Source organism: Phaenicophaeus curvirostris, chromosome Z, assembly GCF_032191515.1.
Source record: "Phaenicophaeus curvirostris isolate KB17595 chromosome Z, BPBGC_Pcur_1.0, whole genome shotgun sequence".
Taxonomy (NCBI): domain Eukaryota; kingdom Metazoa; phylum Chordata; class Aves; order Cuculiformes; family Cuculidae; genus Phaenicophaeus; species Phaenicophaeus curvirostris.
In genome coordinates this window covers 72,112,268-72,135,299 of record NC_091431.1, presented here as the reverse complement: position 1 = coordinate 72,135,299, position 23,032 = coordinate 72,112,268, and the positions used below count along the sequence as shown (strand labels likewise).

At 39.5% G+C, this 23,032-nt stretch overlaps 1 protein-coding gene and 1 long non-coding RNA gene across 4 annotated transcripts in view; one reads left to right on the top strand and one right to left on the bottom strand.

Annotated features, from left to right (window-relative positions):
- SETBP1 (SET binding protein 1) overlaps positions 1–23,032 on the bottom strand; it is a 262,079-nt gene that overhangs the window by 93,458 nt on the left and 145,589 nt on the right. The gene's annotated exons all lie outside the window — the stretch shown is intronic.
- LOC138733300 (uncharacterized) lies at positions 16,739–17,339 on the top strand. Its single transcript, XR_011339401.1, has 3 exons — positions 16,739–16,862; positions 16,941–17,115; positions 17,227–17,339. It is a non-coding gene; the product is annotated as an uncharacterized lncRNA (long non-coding RNA).

Genomic DNA, 23,032 nt, shown 5'->3' with positions numbered 1-23,032 from the left:
TTGGTCTTTTGAGGTTTGCTCAAAATCAGTAAAATCTTGAGTTATGGATTTTGTCTTAACCACAGGGTACAGCAGCTGACCACACCAAGAATGCGATTGAGACAGCTGCCTGCTGCTCAGAGAGAAGCCCCATCACATAGCTCTGGGAGTCCTTTGCTCCTGCTTCTTCTACAGGTTATTCTCCAACAAGACCATCTCTTCTCCATTTGTGGTGCTTCCAGAGAAGCTTTGTCTCATCATGACACCTTTAAAGGATGTTCTGGGGGATCATGTCAAAGGCTTTACAGAAATCTAGATAGATCACACCCGTTGGTTCACTCATGTCCACTGTTATGGTTACTCCATCATTGAAAGCCACTAAATTGGTCATAAAGGATTTGACCCTCATGAAGCCACGCTGGGTGCCATTAATCACTTCCATGTCCTCCATGTGCTTTAGCACAGCTTCTAGGAGGTTCTGTTCAATGATTTGGCAGAGGCTTCTAACAAATATTATTCTATAAATTGTTATCTTAGTAAAGTAGATGCTTCAGAACTTTTTCCAGTTCTAGGAGAGATTCTGCTGAAGTGAGCATGTCTGCACTATTTCCTAAATGGAATATGGGATGAAAACATTAATCTAAAAGAAAAAAAAAAAAAACAAAAACAAAACCCAAAAAAACAGTGGATGAGACTTTTTGACTGTCTCAGCTCATCACATTCTCTGAAGGCTCTGTCCCATCACAAAACTTGATGAGAATGTCTTTCTGAGAAAATAGGGAGAATGCATCATTTGGTCCAAACTCCAGCATTCTAGTTTCCATTCGCGCTAAGGCAGAAACACCAAAACCCCAACAAGATATCTTTCCCCACTGGCAGGTGGGTTTGCCTGACAGTGGCAACCCTGGCCAGTCGACAGACTGTGAAGTTTAGCTGAGGAGTGTGCTATGCCTGTTTGGTTGTTGGAAAAACAAGAGCTAATGTAGCAGTGCTTTTAATCGGTAAACTGGAAAAAAAAAATCTAAAATTTCTCCCTTTCAACCAAGGTATATTGATGGGGAGGAATTTAAATGTTTTATCTTTCAGGACAGGAAGGCTTAAAGCAGGAGTAAGTGAGGGGACCTAAGAAGCATCAGGGACTCACAAAACCTCTTCTGAGGGATGCAACAGGGGTCATAGATACCTGTTTAAACTTTCTGCCCACGCTACAGTAACACAGGCAGCAAAAAAAGCCAGGCTGCTGTCTAACAATCTTGTCTCAGAACCAGTGATGGTTTGGGGAAAATAACTGCAAAGCCACGGTGCAAGTCAAATGAAAACATGAAGGTTACTAGGGATACAGAGAAACTCATAGAGCAATTAAATAACCAACAGACACCCCCACACACACACAGAGCCCTCATTTACTCAAAACTCTGACAGTTGTTTATTGAGAAGTAGGTGTTGACGGTTCACTTGTCTTGGATGGATTTCTACTGGAATAAACACCAGTGCTTTCAAAATTCCTGATCCCATTTTCTTGCAGAAGAAAAAAAATAAAAAAAACACAGAGACACTATATACAGAGCGGGTATCATTACTGCTGTGTGCTGTGGAGAGGGGACTCCATGTATGGGAAAGATTAAGCTACAAGAGTGTTTTGGAAAATGAAGAGTTATTTCGCAATAGGTCATGACATCTCCCTTGGAGAAAACTTGTCCAGATTCTGCAGATTACTTTGCAGATGGAAAAGGGACAATGTCTGATTGCAATATGCTCTCAGATAAAATTTGACTTGATCTAGAAACTTTCCCTTCCCAGGAGGCCAACACTGAACTTTTAAGGCATCTGTCCTTCTTTAAGATAATCATTATATTAAAGAACAGGTGTAATTAATAACATCGGTGCAGCCTTCATTGTAAGACAGGACCCATTGAATGCCAAAAGGCTGAGTAAAACTCCCTTTCTACATCCTGACACTGTGCTATCAACAGTTGAAGAGATGGCTAGCTTTTCACAGCACAAATAGGAGGAAAGGGATGAAAGGAAAGGAAATTCAGGCTTAATATTAGAATGTGCTGATGGTGAAATATATCAAGTTATAGAACAGGCTAAAAATGCCACAGAAAGATCATTTTTTTAATATGTAGGGCTAGAAAAAAATAATAGGAAATAGAGAAAATGGTGGAACAATCATGCAATGACAGGATGTTGAGACCATCTTTTTATATCTTTCCCATTGTTCCTCTCAATATTTCTGTAGTAATTCTGGAGTTTCTGCTGTTCGGAGATGTTATCGCACATATAATTGCAAGGTTACTCTGACACCAGCCTGACCAATCTCTGATGGTCAGAGGGTCAAAACTAAGGATGTATAACATTGAACAAAGGTGGATTTCACTAACTACATCAAGCTGCTGGACCAGTGTGCATATAAGCCCATATTTATAAGTCCCTAAAAGAGGTAAGCTCCTTTCAGGTACCCCACTCCTGACTTTTCTGGCATTAGAAATGTAGGCATGTAAACCCTGCTCATGGTTTATGTTTGTGTCATCAAAACCTTCAGCAAGAATCAAACCTAGACAGCATATAACTTGTCAGCAACACTCTAAAATCCTGTGATCCTTCTCTCCTTCTTTTGCTTGGCTTAAAATGCTTTTAAAGCCACTTGTATCCATACATAATTTTCAGGAGTCATGCATTAGCAAACCTTACATATAGTAAAATTTTATTTTTGCACTGCTGGAACAACAGAGACTTAGAGAATTTATTAGCTGATATGAAAGACACAAAATTCATTCCAGCCTCCTACACTAAGGATAACCTATGTTTCTTTTGGTTTGCACATCAGGAAAAGCATCAGACTTTAACCGATTTGACCAAGACAAGTAATCAAATCTTCCTTACCACACAGCGACTAGGAATCCAAGCCTTAAATTCTATATTTTTTTTAAATAATTCAAACAAATAATTGTAATTAAATTTATTCGCAGAATCACATAGTTTGGAAGGGATACCCATAGCACATCTTTTCCAACTTCCTTTCCCAAGCAGGTCCACCTAGAGCAGTTTGCCCATTATTTGCACTATGATTACATGAACTTTCAAAATGCTTCATTGTAACTGTTGTACAAACCAAACATATCAAAAAATCTGACCCAAAGCCATTCCATTCAAGTCTTAAAGGAAGAATGGAGAAAAAGGGAGATGAAGAAACAAATGAGAAAGGCCAAAATACCACCACAACTTCTGATTTTCAGACTGGGTCTGAAACCATTTTGCCAGGATGCTTCTAGGTTTGCCACACTCTCTGACTTCACTTACCAAAGCAATCAGGCAAATAACCCATTTCACATGTTTTTATAGCAGTCCTTACACACTTGCTGTGTGCACGCCCCAGGGCACCTTTAGATGCTGTGTGTACACAGTGCAGTGTGGGCTTTCAGTGGTGTGAAATTCAATGGTTACTGCCACAGAAAAAGTTCCAAACACAGAAAATATTGCAGGATGCATAAATAATTAAACAACGTTCATTTTAAACATGAGCCATTAAAGGTAGCCTTTGTGACGAGAAAGAAAACAACTGTAGACTGCAAGTTAATCTTTCATAAAGGCAAACCTTCAGACGGTTGCTTCTTCATGGACACTTCACAGTGTTCTGTTCCCTTTTGAACCAAGCGTTAGTACAAAAAAGCATTTTGACAATCCCACTAGGATGCTTATCCTCTGTGTTCAGAGAGAGATTTATAAAGATCACAAAGCAGGATTGTGAATATAATGATCCCAGGGATTAGCCTTTCTTCTGAGTATGGTAGGGCAGTCCTTTGGACCTATCTGGAATCAGGGAGGGGGCTCTTGACTGTGGGACAGTGTACATCTTTCTTCTCACTACCATGACCCGTTCCCCACCTTCTCTCAAGTGCTTGCAATACCTTAAATACTTTAAAGTTTAAAGCAGCAGTATGTTAGCTATCACCCTCCCTGTCAAGGGAAAATGAAGGGATTTCCATTAAGAGTCGGTGAACTGTTACTCCCAGCCAGAGTGGATCTACTGTTAAAGTATTGATATGGAGCATATTTAAATCTACTGGAAAATCGAGTCCAAGGTGAAAGAAACAGCTTATTCAGAGGGAAGAAGGTTTTGTGATTAAGACACTGGATAGGTATTTGAAAGACCTTTATTTCCTTTTATTCTCTCATCCCTCTTTGACTTTGAGCAAGGAACTTGATTGTTACGAGCCAAAACACCAGAAGAGGTAAGCTCCTATTTAGGCATTTAGGATTGGATTTAACAGGAGCTGGACTCACTCTCTAGTTGAGATACCTGTTTTAGGAACATAGGCTGTCACCCAGAGGCATTTCTGTGGTCTGTCCAAGTGGTGCTTGGGCCAATGAAAAACCTAATTTGTGCTGTAGAGGACCCTGGGCTCTGTCTGGAGTCTAAAAATTAAAACAGCATTCTCGTAAGATTTTGAGACTTTGCAAAATATTGTCCCAAATGCTGTGGCTTTCTGTGCAAACAAAATGAGAGAAACAATAATCCTTCCCTCCTCTTGCCACATACCCTTGTTTTGGCTTTAGCCTATAAGCTCCAAGGCACAGAATCCATCTCTCACAGTGCCTATCACAACAGGGGTCTGGTTTAGTTCAGGTCTTCTCAGGCTATCTGAATAAAGACACACACATTTCACTGGATTAGATGCTTAAACCCTTTCCACCTGAGGTCTAAAATAAAGAGCCATGACATCTTAAAGTAGCTGAAATAGTATTACCCACGCAAGAAGGAAACTAGCATGCATAAGGAACTATGTACTACCTGTCAAGGTCTCCACAATTTTTTATATGTGTTAATTTTTAAGTAATTACACTGGTTTGTATAAGCTATATAATAAGTATATATAGAAAATGAGATAAAAGCTTGTCATAAAAACAAGATCTCATGACTGAATGAGTTCGTGAGTGTGACCTCAATTCAGTCCACTTCTGCAAACTCATTAATGGTACAGACTTTAATTACATGGTCACATACTATTCTTTTATGCAGGTCCCGTGTTTTACCAAGGGCCTTTGAGAGCTTTGCATTCCTGTAACTTTATAGCACATTAATCAGGGGTGATGAGACCATGAATCAGTTATGCAAGTCATCCCAAATACACACTGACGAAATCTGTAAACCACTACCCAGCACCCACATTCAGATTATCCACCTGTGTTACAGATGAACTATTTTTGGATTGTTTTAAACAGCTCTGAGGACATTTAGTGCTTTTTCAGTAGCACAGAGATACCTGACCCACCATCCCTATAACACCATGTGCCTCAGTAACCATGTTGTCATTTATGAAGGGCTCACTAAGGAAAAATATGGTAGTCAAATATTTAACGCCTTCAGTGGTGACCTAAGGAAACCTTCTGCATGGAAAGAAACTACTGTAGTATCTTTAAACACAAGCTTTATGGAACTAAGAAATGTAGATAAGTCTTTCTGTGGTGTTACAAAGTCTCTAAATTTGTGATCTATTTAAAAAACATAAGTGCTGTGACTGTTCAGTATGTTTTAAAAAATCTCATTTTTACAAGGCAGAAAATTGTTCACATTGCAATTTTAGATCTGTGTGTATACAAACAGGGTGGTAAAGATTTGGAGGGCATTTAAAAAAAAAGAAAATATTTGGTGCTTGGTAGGTAAAAGAAACTCTTTCCAGAAACATCAGATGAAGTCATAAAAATGCAAAGATAAGTAAATTTTCTGTATTTCATTCCTATTCATCATAGAGAGAGGTATACAGATCGTTGCAGCTATCAGTGTTATCCTTACTTTTTAATGTCTTGAAATCCACCATTCACTGAGTCATAAACTGAATATTTGGAAGGACATTTTAGGCCATTCTTGCAATAGGTACAACAATCCCTACTGAAAATTCACAAGCACAATTCAGCATTGGCATCAGAATGGTCATTTGCCATCTAATTACCATGGAAATAATGCAATGGACCACCAGTTCTTCACCACAACATGTATATTACTTTCCAGTATACTCCAATATATACAAACATAAACAGTACTTGCCTATTTAGCTCACTGTTAAAATATTTCCAGCCATCAGTATGTTGTCAAATGATCCCACTGCTGTCCTAAAATCTCAAACAGGAAACCTCTTCTATGCTGTATAGTCTAATTTGAAAATGCATGAAGAACTAAGAGCAGCTTTTCTTTGAAGAGTACTCATAGTTAAAATAATTTTCTTTCAAAAATTCTGCTTTACTAAGGTTTTAGAAGGGAAGGAAATAAGAAACAATGGCTTTCAAATAATTCATCTTAGAGAAAGAAATTAGATCAGGGTTCATATTTTACTGTGATTTACATCTTGTGCAACCCCATTACATTTAATGGGACTACTGAAGGTCTGTGTCAACATGGAATGTGACTCTTCCGGCTTAAGTGCTATGATTCATGGACTGGGTTACAGTGGTCACTGTTTTAGGATAAGACTCTATCTCCTGGGACTACTAATTGAGACTTCAGTTTTATTTCTTACAGATTTTGTTTTCCCTTTGTTTGCTTCTTTAGGGATATTCAAGGGGATTAGCCACTCTATCAGCTGCCCATTTCTTAAATCTTTGGCTGTCGTAGTCATTCTAAAGGGAATACATGGACTCTTGGCACGTACACTGTCACAGATTTTGATGGCAAACCACCTTATTATTGTTCACATAGAATATGTTGGACTTAGGAGTAAGCACTACCTGCAAGTGATAACTAAAGGCCAAGGACAAGAAAGGCAGTATTTTATAAATACATAGGGTGATATTCCTCTTTGTAACTTCTATTTCCTTCCCTGCCTTTTTTTCTTCATCATCCTAAAAGGACCTGAAATGAATATATGTGGGATTATATTTTTTTTCCTCTATAATAATAAATTGCTATCATGGATGAACTGGAGTTGTCACGTAGTCTTTGACATAGTTGAAACGAAATGATGCATGCATATATTTGAGATGTTATTGAATGAAATGTTTTGGTGCATTTTGCCATCTCTCCTGAGTGTTGTGAGAGAGTAATGTATATTTAACATTTCTATTCTTTTTTTTATTAGATTTTGCAGCACCTTATAAACTACAAGAAGCACTTACTGCTTTGTCCCACATATACTTTTCTTGGCTAGAACTGTAAACTGCTAGACACCATTTAGAAAATATTTTAAAAAGGGAAAGATACTCCAGCAAAATTACTTCAGATTACTAAACTACTCAAAAATATATGAATAATTCTGAGAAATATTTTGTAACTGCAGTTTCAAGGAGGACTACGAGCATGTTTCTCACCTGAAATGCAATACAGCTCCTTTCATCCAGATTTTCCATTTAGAAGGAAAAAGAAAGTCTATAAAGTCACTTCTGTTGTGTGCAGAAACTCATGTTTGTGCAAGAAATGGATATTTAACTCTCTCATCTGTTTATTCTGTTAGGGATGGTGAGTGTATAGTGGAATATTCCAAAGGAAACTATGGTCAGGTCACACCAGTGCAGAAGCAGTTTCTATTTGATACTATCCTGGCATCTGTTGCAAGTGCCATGTCCTTTCTCTAGGTGCAGTGACTACATGGGAGTGGGATGAAATCTGATCTGCAATACTCTAAATTAAGGCAGGCCTAAATTTTGTGCTTAGGCTAGGCTTTTAAATTCAGTTTTGCCTAATTCTGACTGGTATCATACAAAATCTTATATTATGAAAGCTTATTTGTACTTTGAATTTACAATTCCTTGCCCAGAAGAGGATATAAATACACATGTACATTTTTGGGGTAGCCCTGAGAAAGCCTCTGAAGTGGTACCCAAGAACTCGTTGCCTTTCACAACAAAAGGTAAGATATTACAGGCACGATGGAAAAGCTATTTTTCTCCCCCAAACTGGATGTCAGCTAATTAAAATCAGGGCAAAAGAAATCCCAAAACCGCCACAGAGGCCTGAAGCACTACTATGCACCTTCCCATTTCAAATGGAAAGTGGGTATTTTGGATTCTGTTGCAGCATTTATCCACTAGCTTCCTAAATGCACATAAAAAGATCTTCAAGGTTTAGCTTGAATCTCCTCCCCTCTGTCAGGGTGTAGAGCTAGAGTCTACTACTTTGCTATTTGCTTCACTCATCCTTTATTAATGGTTTACCTTTCTCTCTCCTGATACCACACATTGTGAACACAGAAACCCCAGCAGCTATTTGACCTTTGCAAAGGCAAGGAGGAGAAAAAGAAGAGAGTTTAGAGGTGGGTTTGATCTACTCTGCAAACACTGACCACACAGTGAAACAAACAGCTGCAAGAAAAGACAAAGAAGGTCTGAGAACGGAAACCAATACATTCTGAAAGCTGGGAGTGGTTAAACGTGATGAAGAGGCACAGCAGCTGACAGGGACGGAGATGGGAGAGGGAGGAGGGAGAGCTCTGTCACATGCATTAAGCATATTCTCATTTTTCAATACTCACATTAAGAACAACCAAACCACAAAGTTGCATAACTTGTCATTTAGCTTAAGGGAGCAAGAAGAAGATTAAAAAAAAAAAAAAAAAGAAAAAGAAAAAGAAGGTTAAGAGAGGAATAATAAAAACATCTCTGAACCACAGAGAACTGCAAAGTGACCTTCAAACAGAACCTGGGGTGAGCAACCCACTTCTGGTCTTCAGATGTCATTCATTTCCTAGCTTGCTCTCTGCAAAGGAAGGACGAAAGACAGTTTCTTGAGTCAGCTGCAGGAAGATGAACAGAACAAGGACTTCTGTTTGTACTTCTGTATTCCTCTGTTTAGAATAATAACAGTGAAAAGTATGATCAGAAGTGACTGCCTGGGGTATTTTTTCTTTCTGTTTCTAGTGCACTTCTGTGCCTGTTGAGTGAGGGATCCATGCAGACAAGCAGAGGGTTTGCACTGAAGAGACTGCATGAAGAGAACAGCCAAATTAATTGCACACCCATCAGTTTGCACACAAGAACTGCCAAGTGCCTTGAGTACACAATCCAAAAAAGCAAACAGCACATTGTGTTCTCTTGAACTTGTTTAACTTCTCACTATCTTAGGCACACGCTGTAATAATTGCTCAAATTTGATGCAAGTCTGATTTTTCATTTAACTTTCCTCTGCTCTTCCGTCACAGTATTAGTTCATAGATCACAGGAATCTCACGAGTGTCAAGAACTTGCATAGCATTTAGGTGGGGAAATGAAAGTACAGATAGTTGGGGAAAAGCAGGTACAGAAAGATGATGTAATTTGGGCTGTGTCTCTCATCTCATCAAGGGATAATCCTGCAATCTCATTCATACCTCCTGAATTCCAATCCTATCTTTTGCAAATTGCTGTCACTTTAAAATATGTATATGTAATAAGATATCATCTGCCATGTCTCAGGATATTAGCCAAACATCAAGCAGGGGCAGTGAAACAGAAGCTATTTTTCTCATGAGCAAATTTTAACTACTACTATTGCCTACTACGTGGTTTCTTGCATGCTCCTTTGAAGCATCTGGTGTTGGCTACAGGCAGTAATTGGAAGTTCATAATAAGGCAATAATAAGACTTTGACTGGAGTAACAGTTCCTGTGTTCCAATGTTTAATAAAAGTCAAGAGTTAAAACACAACAACTCCCTTACTCAGTATTAGTATCTAGGAAGCTTTCCTGACTGAATATAGGCTGACTTTTGCTGAATTCAAGCTTTCATTAACAATAACAGAAAAGGATTTAGATCCTTATATCTTCATTATAAATGTTATCTTTCTGAATGTAAAATTAATCATTTAGTGATGAAACAAAATCTTTCTCGGTTCGCTGCCACAGTTCCCATCTATGTCCTCCAGGTTCAGCAGAGGCTCTGGATTTAAGGCACTCAGCTGAGAATTATAAGACAGTGTTAAGTTCCTCCTGGATTATGGAAAATGCTTTGCATCTCCCAAGATGGGATTAGCTCCTCACTGGACATATGCACTATCACAGGATAAAAGCTATTATTATCTCTTAGTAAATATTTCCCACAGTACAGTGCCAATGATGCACTGGAGTAAGAAAAGCAGTAAACAATGAGAGTCTTGTGTCATAAAGAAGTCTGAATGGTGGTGTGTATCTCCATGAAAACGTTAGTATCTCAATTTGGTTGATGATTGAATCTCACTAACTTTTTTTCGAATTTTCTCTTTTTTGGAAGTAAGGTCCAATCTCAGTGACTAAAAACATGAACAAAACAAAATTAAAAAGTTTTCAGAAGGAAAAGAAATAATAACAGCAACAATAAAAAATGATTTTAGGATTGCAGATATAGAGAGATTTCTGCACTTCTCACAATCTATCAGACCACTGTGAGCTCTTGCAAAGTGGGAAAATCAAATGTCATTCAAATTCAAGGTTTCACAGGTCACCCTAAAAGCTTCAGCTGTTAATTTCCTGCTGGAGAGAGCCCTTAGGCATTTTCTGTCCCTGTTCTGGAAGTGAAGCTTCTGTTGACGTCAGTAGAGTGTGTTACACAGGACAGAAAAATGCATTATAAGGTCTCTGCTTAATGGGACAGTGAATTTTTACAAGTGGAAAGCACGTGTAATCCCCAAAAGTGCAAAATTTCATCTGTATCCACCGTACAGGTCAGTGTGCAGTGATTTTTCCCCAGACAGCCTTTTCATGGGATGCTCTGTCACAGCAAGATTTGTGCCTCTAAGGGAAGCAGCAGGTTAACGCTCACCTCAACAACCCATGGGCATCCTGGGAGGAACTGCTACTGACAGAAAATTCACCACTGGTTGAGGCAATGCACATATCATCATGTCAGAAACAGCTGGATGTGGCAAGAATATCATGTCCCCCATAATTGGAGAGGATCAGATTTCTCTGCAGCAGCCAGTGGGAACTGAGGAATGGCTAAACAGCCTGTGGTACAGTATCACAGGAGCCTGCAAACTGCATAGGCAAAGAACCAGAAAGAGCCACACAGTAATGACAATCCCATTCCTTCCCGCGCCATCTGGTTGCACCATTACTACTACACACATCAGGCTGCACATGAATAGTGATGTAGGCAACATATTGCTGCCTTCAGGATCAGTGGTGCAGAGACCCAGCCTGGGCATGGTGTCTGCAGCAACACATGTTTACTCAGCCCCTCTACTTCACTGAGCTTCTGAAATTCACATTTATCCAAACAAGTGAAATATGCCAGGATTGCTCTGCCGTTATTTAGGTGGACGGCAGCAGCTGTTGGACACTCAAGAGTAACTGCCCAGGAAGATGACAGACCAGGAGAATGTAGCTTGATAACGGGTAACTGGCAGGGACCTAGTCTTGCCGTATGGCCATACTCAACTTCTCTGCAATTATATAAAGAGTGATAAACTCACTTTGACTCGAGAATCCTCCAGTCACTGATGTACAAGCTACCACATGGTCCGATGTCAACCAACACTGCCAATCCAACCACCTTGCACTGTGAACATGACTGGGGCATCTAGGCCACATCTCCCTCCCTGAGGCCCATAGAAAGACAACAACAGACTTTCCTGTGCCGAGGAACCTGCAAGAGGCACACATTCCTTCTCTTGACAAGAGAGGGCATTTAAGGTGATAAAGCCCATATGTTGATTACTATAGCTGCCCTCTTCAGATGCGGATTAAGCATTGCTCCAGTCTGGCTAGAAGCACACCTCTAGTGCGATGGCAGGCTCATCATCTTGAGCAACAGGGCTAGACCCAAGGAATTCGGAGTTGTTACATAGAAGTCTGCTATTAACAGGATACGCAAGAGGCACAGGTCTAAACCAACACCAAGTGATGAAGTGAATTTGGAGTAGAGCCAGGAAGATCACAGGACAGGAAGAAATGAAAGACAGAAGTGTTTTGAACACTGTCTCCACATGCTCAATAAGGATTTTCTCAGGAGTCTTTGCTTTATAAATGTTCTGTGATGTATAGTGTTTTATCCAGACATGCCCTTCATCTGGAAGGGTACCACAAAATGCTTCACCAATATGCAGATACAACGTAAGCACTAACTGACTCATAAATGATGCAAAGGAAGAACTACCATGAAACAAGTCTCTGCCCTACAAATTGAGGGCTACTGTCCCATATCTCCTAGGTGTCCCACAGAGGAATGTGTTTTCCTTGGGCATCTAAAAATGAAACATTTGAATGTGAATGGGTTGCTGTAGGATTCCTTGATAGTCAATGGAGAGGAACAGGTACCCCAGAGGACAATTAGCTTCATACTAAAACAGGCATCTGAGGCACATCAAATGAATTGCTCCCTGGAGATGTCTGTTTCTTGCTGCTGACTAAAAGGGGAGCCTAGAATGACCAGTTCAGCCTTAGGCATCTAACTTTAGACATCTGAAGTTGTGTGAAATGAATCACACCTGTAGAAGGGCTAGTAGATCATCTATCATTTATGTGTCATAGAGCTTGAATTTGTACCCTGTTACTCTTTTGTTGAACCTAATAACTTCCTCCAGAGAGATCGTCAGTCTTAAAGACATCAAAAGATGAAGAATTCATCACTTTCCTTGGCCCCTTGTTTTAATGATTCAACACTATCAATGTGTAAAACACTGCTGGCTCCAATTTGCCCTTGGCTAATACTACGTTTTCCTCTGCTATTTTGAAGACATTGCTGTATTTCCTCTCTGGAAGCGCCGATGCAATTTCAGGTCACAAGGTCTGAAGACCAAGTGATCTAGCTTTTCTTCTCTTTCAAAAAAGAAACCTTTGTACAAACTTCTAACCACCTAGCAGAGAATCTGCTTAATTTTTCTTTTGAACTGGGACATTCTTCAATAAGACTGATGTCTTTTTCATACCCCAGCTTCCCAGGAACCTGAAAGAATGCTAGAAATATAAATAAATTATGTCTCTGTGTCTTTTTAAGTAAATATTGCTGCACACAACAGAGAAACTAGAGGACAGAGAGTACAAGTAACTGACTCAGCTCTAGAGCAGAGATGGGAGCAAATATCTTCTTTCCTGATTTATAACACTGCCATTTAAACATTGGATTTCAATTAGCACTATGCAACCTTTAGTCAAAACTCAGACTTTTTCTACTGAGAGATTTTATTTTTAGTGCTTCATTTCCAATAACCAAGGAGAAACTTTTTATTCTCTTTACACCAACTCCAAAAGAAAAGGTTTCTAGTTTGAGTTGGGCTCCACAGCTTTACAATATGTGTGTGTGGCAATAGTCAACAAGTTACAATCATCATCCATGATAAATTTTGATGGGCTTCACTTATTTTAACCTCTGCATCAGCAACCACACCAAATCTCAAATAGATATCTGAGTTTGATTAAATAGTCATTTGCAGATAGAAACTGGACAGGGAGGAAGGCATTTACCCAAACCAACAGCAAAAATGCAAATGGTGGTGTGAATACCAAGTGTGTGAGAAATGGCCCTTCATCATAAGTGTCTGTGATCTTCTTAATTGCCATTATTTATATTATCGTAGATGAGGATCTTATTGAACCTTGAACTGCACAATCAAATAACAGAAGTTCTATTCCAGGTTTATGTTTTCACAGGACTCCATCTACTACAGCCAAAGTGAGAGACTATCCTTGAAAATATCTCCATACAAAAAAAACCCACAGCTATATATAGATGTCAGATGGAGTTGATCATATCACACAGGTAACATGTTCCTATGATCAGCTTCCAGATACACCTAGTAAAAACACACTTCCTGCCAATTTTATGCCTTGCAAGCTATTTCATAACGGACATGAACAGGAGACCTTTTTAAGTATAAACACCTCTCCTGGTTTTAGGTTATCTTATATTTGTTTTACAGTACTCTCTCCACCTGATATTTATTGCAACTATGTGCTTTGGTTTTTCTACTTCAAATTGAATACTCCTCTTGAAAGAAGGACTCAGCAACTGTAACTTATCTTGTTATCACTACGTATGTCTAGAGCAGAATATGCTCTTATGAGCCGTCCCCACCTTCAGTTTGGATGATACATTGACCTCAGAACTCTGTGATCAGAATTAGCATAAGAAGATATTGTTGCATGTGCACATGTACATATACATACACACTTCCAAGTACTACTACTACTTCTACTTATTATTCTTACTGGATTTTTCCATAAATGTTCTTTAGCACATTTAGCATTTGAGGAACTGGCTTTGCAAGACAGATCTGGAACCTAGTTGAGTTTTGCATTTATACCAACCATGCCAAAGCTTGTCCATCACACCCACTGCAAATTACCTTACCAAATTGTGCAACCAAAACAGATTCAGAAACATCCACGTATCTTCCTAGAGTGTTTAGCATGCTTTAGATGAAGGTCATAATAAAAGTACTAGTTTTATTACTCCACAGTTTCAGCAGATGGTCTGAACTATTAAAAATCAATTTGAGCCTATTAAGAATGTCATCTATTCTATTTCCAGACAATATCACAGCAGTTCAACCTCATTACTTATCTGTCACTATGAAAAGTAGCTAAACCTTCATCCATCGCATGCAGCTACTTTTGGCGTACAATTCTCGACCTGTTTTTCCCATATTTTTTTTTCCTGCACAATTATTCCTCTTTGAATTCTGCAGTAACATGGGCAACCACGCCTTATTCTAACCAGCAAAGAAAACAAAAACAAACCCCAAAATCCCTATACTACATCTAGTCTTCATGTAGCATATCTTCTGAAGAATCTCAAAGAACATCACAAAGGACAGATAAAGCACTACACCAACTACTCAGATGAGATATCTAGGTTATGTGGTCATTTTTCTACACAAGTTAACAGATTTTGTGCTCTGAAGGTAAACAAAGAAATCAATGCTGACACAGCACAAGATTTATTTTAAAATCATACAGGCTCCTAAAATTTCCAGGACTACTGTCAGCTCTTTTTTTTCCAGTTGGTGCTCTAGCTTCTTAAGCCAATATTTTTTTCAAATTATTTCCAAATAACTGTTTCCAAATTTTGCTTTGGCTCAAAGCTATTTTTCCTTGGAAAATATGAATAGTATTTCTGCAACTACTGTTAACTGACTTTTAAGATCTACATGAGTAAATCTTTAGAGTATATATTTTATTTTGTTCAAGGAATGAGTGGTGCTTCACACTTCATCCTAATTATCAAAGTCGTTAGTAACTTATTCCTAAATTTTGAAAAAAACCCATCCAGTTTGATCTTTGGGAGCAGTGTTTTGGATGATTGAGATTTAGACCCATATTGCATAATCACATCTTTAATTTCTCTGTAAATATAGCTGCAAACTAAGTAGTTGCCATTTCACTATGAACAGGATTTAAGCTTCAAGGACTATCCAGATAATTCATTTTATCAGTCATGTTTATATGATGCTTAACGACATCTATTAAAACAAGACAATCACCAACATCCATGACTATTATAGCTATTTGACTCGATGATCTAAGAGGTCTTTTCCAACCTAGCGATTCTATGATTCTGCTTATGCTTATGGACAGACAAGATGCAATCACTAAAGGTACAGTCTTCCAATACGTCTTCATGTGACAGCAGCTGTGATATATGAGGTCCAACACAAACACCCCAAGATTGTGCCTGTAATTCTTTTAATTTGGTAAAGTAAGAAAAACAGCTATGATCACCTTCAAAATAGTTCTCTTCTTAACTGACACACAGCTGCATACAGTGCTTCCAACATTTAAAGCAATTCCATGGATCATTTTTTGAAAGGTTGCTGAGTATGTCCATAATTTTTGCTTGCACATCTACCATCAACAAAAAATGAGTTCCTCTGAGCACTGTCTTGATCTGTGGGATGTCTTCACCATAAGCTTCAGTCAATAATAGAAAAGTTTCCATTGCGGATTTCTTCAGTTTCACAAGAAACTTGATGTTGACTTATTGTTCACACTTGCACATTTATGTTTTCTGACCAGGGTTAAGGAAACATCTATATTTGAACACATCCACTAGCATTGAGTGAAGTGATCTAGTTGAGTCTTATCTTATTGTAACAGGTTAGAACATGTTCTACACCTGTTTCTTTGTCTCTTCGTTCCTACTTTTCATTCCCAAGCTACACGGTGAGTCTCAGGGGGTTTTTTGTGTCAGAATTCATACTTTATCGCATGAATTCAGAGGGGGAAAGGGAAATTTGCAATAACTCGACCAGATGAGGAGAGAAAAAAATCTAATATGTATCATCTATCTATTTTTATATGACAACATAGAAAGAGCCACTTAAAAAAAATGATGCTTTGAATTCACTAAAGAAATGTATTTACTGATATAACTGTCACTTTAGGAGAATATGTCTTTTTTTTCCATCACAGAGAATATCTGGAAACATGAGAAACATCAATCAATACTTCCAGTTGCTTGAGAGATTGAATTAAACAAGAGAAGACTGCTTCCTTTTCTGCTGTGTTCTACTGTGAGAGTCTACATAGAAGACCTATGTTCCAAGTAAAGCAATTAATAATTAATGCAAAGCAGACACAACTTGTTTAGAGAAAGCAGGAAGCCCGCAAAACTGATCACTGCATGATGGCTTTGTTAAAAAGAAAAAGGCTGACCATCATATTGGGTGAAAAGGAGGGAATCTGAAGCCTTTTCTTACACTCTCGAACTTTCATCCGGCAGGCTGCTGAGCTGTTTTCCTATGGTGTTTTATGGACCACATAGGAAGACAGACCTTCATCAGGTAGAGACTAGTCCTAGAATTGTCAGGTTATGGTGTTCCGTGCTTCTTCTCATCTCTGAGTCACCTGCGTGGGAGGTGACTTTGGACTCGATCATTTAATCCTCTCCTTGATGCTGCAGTTGCAGCCAGTCTCACCATTAGCATCCTTGACATACTGTGGCTGCTCTATATCATGCACTGAAGGAGATATCTCCCAACTTACCAGCTGCTTCTACTGCTTGTAAGATCTTAAGAGTTGTAAATGTTTAACTAATATTTACTCTATTTGAGCTTATGGGCTGGATTTTGTCTTTTGTAGCCAGCTGGAGGGGCAGTGCAGCAGTGGAAAACACAGGAGAAATTTGGGCTGGATTGGCCAGAATCCTGTCTGGGATCCCCTGAGGAGAAGATGTTGCCATGGCAGCTTTGCTGTTCTTTCAACTGGTGCAATAGCTGCTGTTGCTACATTAAGCCAGCTCTGCTGGTCTGTGAAGGTGAGCAGCCTTCTCCGGGTAATCAGAAAATCTCCTGCTTTCCTGTGTGCTTCTGTTACTCATCCCTCCATCTGCCTAAGATACACAAAGATTTTGTTATCCTTTCTGCAGGAGGTGACCTGCCACAGCTGTCATGCTGTTCATGCCTCAAGACTATAACAGCCAGCTCTGGCACATAATGGGCTGCAGCTTTTTCTGAGGGACTCAAGCTGGCCCAGTAAGGTACATCCTAGAAATGACAGAGTACTTTCATTTGAGATCTGAGCTCCACAGTGGCATTTATCCATTCCTAGGGACTTTGTGCTTTATCTAGCACCTATGTCATAAACATATACTACCAAAAATCCCTGATGAAGGGCTGAATCACTCAGGATTGACCCAGTTGAGATCTACAGCCTCAGATCTTCATCTAGTAAGATGATCTCAATCTTTTATTTGAAGAACTGGGTGAGGTTGTCCTCTTTGCAAACACAGCCAAAGTGCTAACACCCTTCTACCTCTTACACAAGGCCTGCTGGCTGGATCACACAGAGAGCCAGAGTAGAAGCTCTTTGTCTCTCAAATCCACATCTCATACCTCACTGGAGAAAACCCTAAGGCCACTGGTGACTCTGAGCAGCAAACATTCACCCGTCTAGCCTGCTGAAACTGTGCCAGATGAAATCAATGGGATCATAAGCATTTAAAAAGTAATTACTACTGCTCCACCAGCTAAAAATGTCCTTTATCATACACAGCCTCAGTCCCATCCCTTCACTTCAGCTATAAACAAAGTGCATCAAACTGGAGGTGGTATAAATTTATGTGCAGGTTGCAGCCTTTGCTCCTTTTCTTCTCGAGGTAACAATCATTACAGAATAAAGAAGGAAGAAGTATGGTCTGTTGCATACTGATTTTGCAGTCCTCAAAAAGATACAACCCGTCTTACAGGGTAGGACTGAAAAATGAACACATTATTATGAGCTTTGAGATTTCTGTGTTAAGAAGAGACATAGCGATGTTGCTGTGATTTAATTCATGCATGCATGCACTTCAACCCAGACTAATTCCCTGGGGTTAAAATGAAATACAGTTTAAATCTAACAAGGATAGAAACTCGTAACCAATTCCTAGGCTTCTCAAAGAGAATATCAAATGATGTGAAATCCTTAATTGCCCTGAATGAGACACAGACCTCTGAAATGGAGTTGTCTCTTATAGAAAAAAAAAAAAAAAAAAAAAGTTGATCCTTTACCTTCTTTTTACCACCCCTAAAAAAATAAAACTTGTTCAAGCATAAAAGTAGACTAAGCTTTACTAAAAGCAAGTGCAGATTTTAAGTGCCTACTTTAAAAGGACAAGTTGTTTGCACAACTGATATGATATTATGAAACTTTAGACATATCTTTCACAACTGACAAGGAACTGAATACATTAGACAGGCCTGTTTCACATCAGAAGCCACAAAGTCTCCCAAGTCAGTATTCCTCTGGATTTTTCTCTGAACTCCATTGTTTGTGGTTTAAAAACCCAAAAGAGTCTGACCCATTTTAAAAGAAGGAAATAATATTTCTTAGGCTGCAAATGATAGTCACTGCTAGCAGAAAAACAACTGGAGCTGAATCCTCCTGAAGAAAGGAAATGTCCCATGTCAAAGTCAAAACACATAATTCCCCACAGAAAGCAGGCAAAATATAAAATACACCAGGTCCAGGCTGGTGGTGCAGAACCACATAGCACTAGCAAAGGTTACAAATTGTTCTGTCAAACACAGCTGACTTCCATCTAACAACTAAAGAAGTGAGATATTTTTCATGAAAGGTTAGCACTGGGTTTTGGCAAAGCAGAATTGTACCTTTATTCTGAAGCATCGCTTCATGGTGGAAAGAGTTACACACAGTAATAAAAAACAATAATCTATCTTCAAAATCCTTTCAAAAGTTCTAGCTCATTCCAATTCCTCAGGGCAAGACAAAGCTAAGTGAAATTGTTTCCATTTCACAGATGGGAAAGATGAGGCAACAAAGCAAAGGATTAAATTGGGAAAGGGATGGAGTGATTGAGTTTTTGGATGTTCAGATTGCAGTCTCAGGCAACCTGTCTTTTTGCATTTGACTCCAGGGTAAACATTTCTGTGCTTTTTACCAATGTAGAATATGAGAACCCTACATCTGCAATTCATTGTGCAACATGAGTGCACCAATTGGCCTGAACATCAGGGAAGTAAGCCCACAAGTTTGGATGAATCTCTGGCTTTTTGCCAAGCATGCAGAGATCTTGTTACTTAGAATAATTACTAATTACTGAGTTAACCTCTTTGCAGGGAAAAGAGGAAATTACAGGAGCCAATTTTTTTTTGCCAAGCCTTAGCACAAGAACTCTGGACATCCTGGGTGTCTCTCCTGCTCAGATCACTGGGTTTCCTCTGTGTTCCAGCATTTCCCAATGCAAATGGATTTAGCAACAAGGAGGACACATATTCAAGCAGGGAGTTTGCTCCCCTTGAAGTAAAGAGAGACAAAGCCTCTTAGTATAACTACAGACAATCTAGTATTGAACTTGTGGACTGCTCATTTTCCCTTGGAAACTCAAGTTAATCACTTTCCCTTTTCCTGGCAGTCCGCAATGAGTTGCTCTCTAAGGCTCTGACCCTGTTACTGCTGACTACCAGGCCTAACACCTATAATCATGATAAGTCTCATTGGCTAATGCAGCCTTCTCTTAACGATTTTCACATACACTTTACAGCCTGGCATAATTCAACACTGCCTCATCTCAATACAATAGAACAGTGAAATCCTGACATCTTATTTGCATAATACGTGTGTATTTTCTGTAGCATCAATACTTCCAAGATGTAGGACCATGCCTGTTAGGATCCTAGTTTGTATTGGTCACACTGAAGATGAGAGGTTACTGAAATAAGTCTCTCCATTGATCAAAGATCAGAAGTAAACAAGATAGATTTTATCCAGTCTCACCACCTGCATATTACAGACCACGTAATTATGCTGTTTAGTGTTTGCATCATGTCCACTACAGTTTAACTAAATCACAGATTCTGCAAAAATCTCCTGTCATGTTACAAGGCAGCATATCTCCAGGAACCAACTTGGTTTATTCTGTTAAACATTCGCACCTTTACTGTAACTGGTACTCGTCTGGTTTCAACTTCTGGCCATGGGTTTTGTTCTGTTTTTCTCATTGTGATGGGTACTTTCCACGGGTAATTTCATTGTATACAGAACTCTGTGACTTGCATTTAATTGTATGACACTCTGAGTTGCCTGGCAAGTCAGTCTGTTTCAGTGTCTGCCATCATGAAAAAGCAATCTGTCTAGGAGAAGAAATTACAAAGAGGATGTGAAATCATGACAGCCAAGGTAATTTCCTTTCCAACTATAACCCTGTTGACATTAACTACAACACTAGCAGCTATGAATTACGTTTGTCATGTACACTCAACACAGAGAAAAAAACAAATGGAAAAGTTAAATATTTACTTTCTGACAGCTTATTTTTCTGCAAGTGTATTTTTTAACTAAAGAAGTTCTCCAAAACCATCCTAAACCATTTTGCCAAGGGAACTGCTGTTTGCACGATCAGGAGACTGTGTTTGCTTAAGCATGCCTATGGAACCAAAAGAAAATACAAAGAAAATAAATAATTTCTTTAAAAATCTTCTTTCACCCATTCCTCACCCATTGTTTTATTAACCACAATTGCAAGGTTAGGAAAATATCTACTCCATTAACCTCCAAGACATCAGACACAGGATTTCAAAGCTCATTTTGTACTTACTTCTGCTAACTTTCAGTGTTTACTGATGTCGCATGGCACCATGCAAAGTAGACCGGACTGTGATTTTCTTAAATGGCGAGTTGGTCAAATCATGCATTCAGTTATTAACAAATACCCTACCTCAGGGTCAGTTCAAACTTTCCACTACATGCTTGAGGTGACTGAATGATAAACAAATGATCAGTGGGAAATTTTGATGCTGGCATATGCCATCTGGTTAGCTTTAAGAAGGAGGAAGTGAGAAGATGTATGGTTGATTTGCCAAAGTAGTTTAAAGAAAAGAGAAATATTTTTGAAAAAGAAAAAAAGTACAGTCCTTCCATTTTCACTTTCTTATGCAGATACCTATAATCAGACTGTTACTTGTACAGAGAGGTGCCAAAATAAACAGTACTTACTCTCCGAGCATCCATTAACTTCAATTTGGGTACTCAGTGTGCTAAAGCTCTCTGTAAGAAAGTTTACTTCTAAGTGCCTAAAAAGGATTGAAATGGCTGGCTAGGAAACAGCCATCCTGATTTGGACATTTCTGGCAAGGCAAAAGTATGAGGATAATGGGATGTCTGAAATGGATTCATTTCCTGGCTAGATCAAATTCCAGACTGATTTAATATAAGTGGTGAAAGCATAGAGAAAGGAACTCATGTAGCACTGTTTGCTGTGGGTAGCAGAAGAAATAATGTAATTAAACTGGGGTGAAGGAAATATAGATGAGACATTAAAAGAAGCAAGTAAATGATAAGGATAGTTGCATGTCAGTGCAGATCACTTGAAGGATTCGCCATCACTGGATGCGCATAGGAGCAAATTAAATGAATGTGTGTTGAATAGTTTGAAGTAGAGTTGGTCCTGTTTTGAAAAGGATGTGTATGTTGATCTTTTGCTCTTTTAAGCCATCTGTCATGCATAGCTCTAGAGAGAAAGCATCCTCTAAACATGACAGGCAACATCACCAGACTGATATTTCACTCCTCAGATGGCCTTACCTTAGGAACTACTGTGACCAGGCTAGACAGGAGTGAGCCTGGACGTGGGGCAATGGTGATTGGGAGAGGGTGTGCTGGAGAGGACCACCAGTACATCACCACACAGAAAGTGGGGGAGAACACACCTCGGGGTGCTAAGGGAGATATGGTCACTCTGGCGCTAGCTACTCCAGTTACCAGGCAATTGGGAACGAACTCTGTTCCCTCTAAGAGGGCTGAAGGCTCAGCAGCTCAGCTGAAGTGCATTTACACCAATGCACACAGCATGGGGAATAAGAAGGAAGAGCTGGAAGCTGTCGTAGGGCAAGGAGCCTATGATGTCGTTGCCATCACGGAAACGTGGTGGGACGACTCATATAACTGGAGTGCAGCTATGGTGGGGTACAAACTCTTCAGGCGGGACAGGAAGGGTAGGAGGGGAGGCAAGGTAGCCCTCTTTGTAAGGGAGGACTTGGACACCGTTGAGATGGATTGTGGCGATGAGGAGATTGAGTGCCTGTGGGTTAAAATCAGAGGAGCCCACCACAAGGTAGATTTTGTGATGGGAGTCTGTTACAGACCACCCAACCAAGGAGAAGCAGCTGATGAGCTCTTCTATAAACAGCTGGGGTTAATCTCTAGATCAATGCCTCTTGTTCTTGTGGGAGACTTCAATCTTCCTGATATCTGCTGGAAGTAGAATAGAGCAGAAAGGAAGCAGTCTAGGAGGTTCCTGGAGTGCGTGGAAGACAACTTCCTTGCACAGCTGGTGAATGAACCAACAAGGGAGGGTGCCCTCCTGGACCTGCTGTTTGTGAACAGAGAAGGCCTTGTGGGGGATGTGGCAGAAGGGGGATGCCTAGGACAAAGTGATCATGAGATGACAGGGTTTTCTGTTCTAGGTGAAGTGAAGAGGGTGGTTAGCAGGACAGTAGCACTTAATTTCCAGAGGGCAGACTTTGAACTCTTCAGAAGGCTGGTTGGCAAAGTCTCATGGGAGACAGTCCTTAAGGGCAAGGGAGCCCATGAGGGCTGGGAGCTCTTCAAAAAGAAAATTGTAGCAGCTCAGGAGAAAGCCATCCCCATGTTCCAGAAAAAAAAGCTGGCAGGGGAGAAAACCAGCTTGGTTGAACAGAGAGATCTCAAGTGATATCAAGAAGAGAAATGTTTAT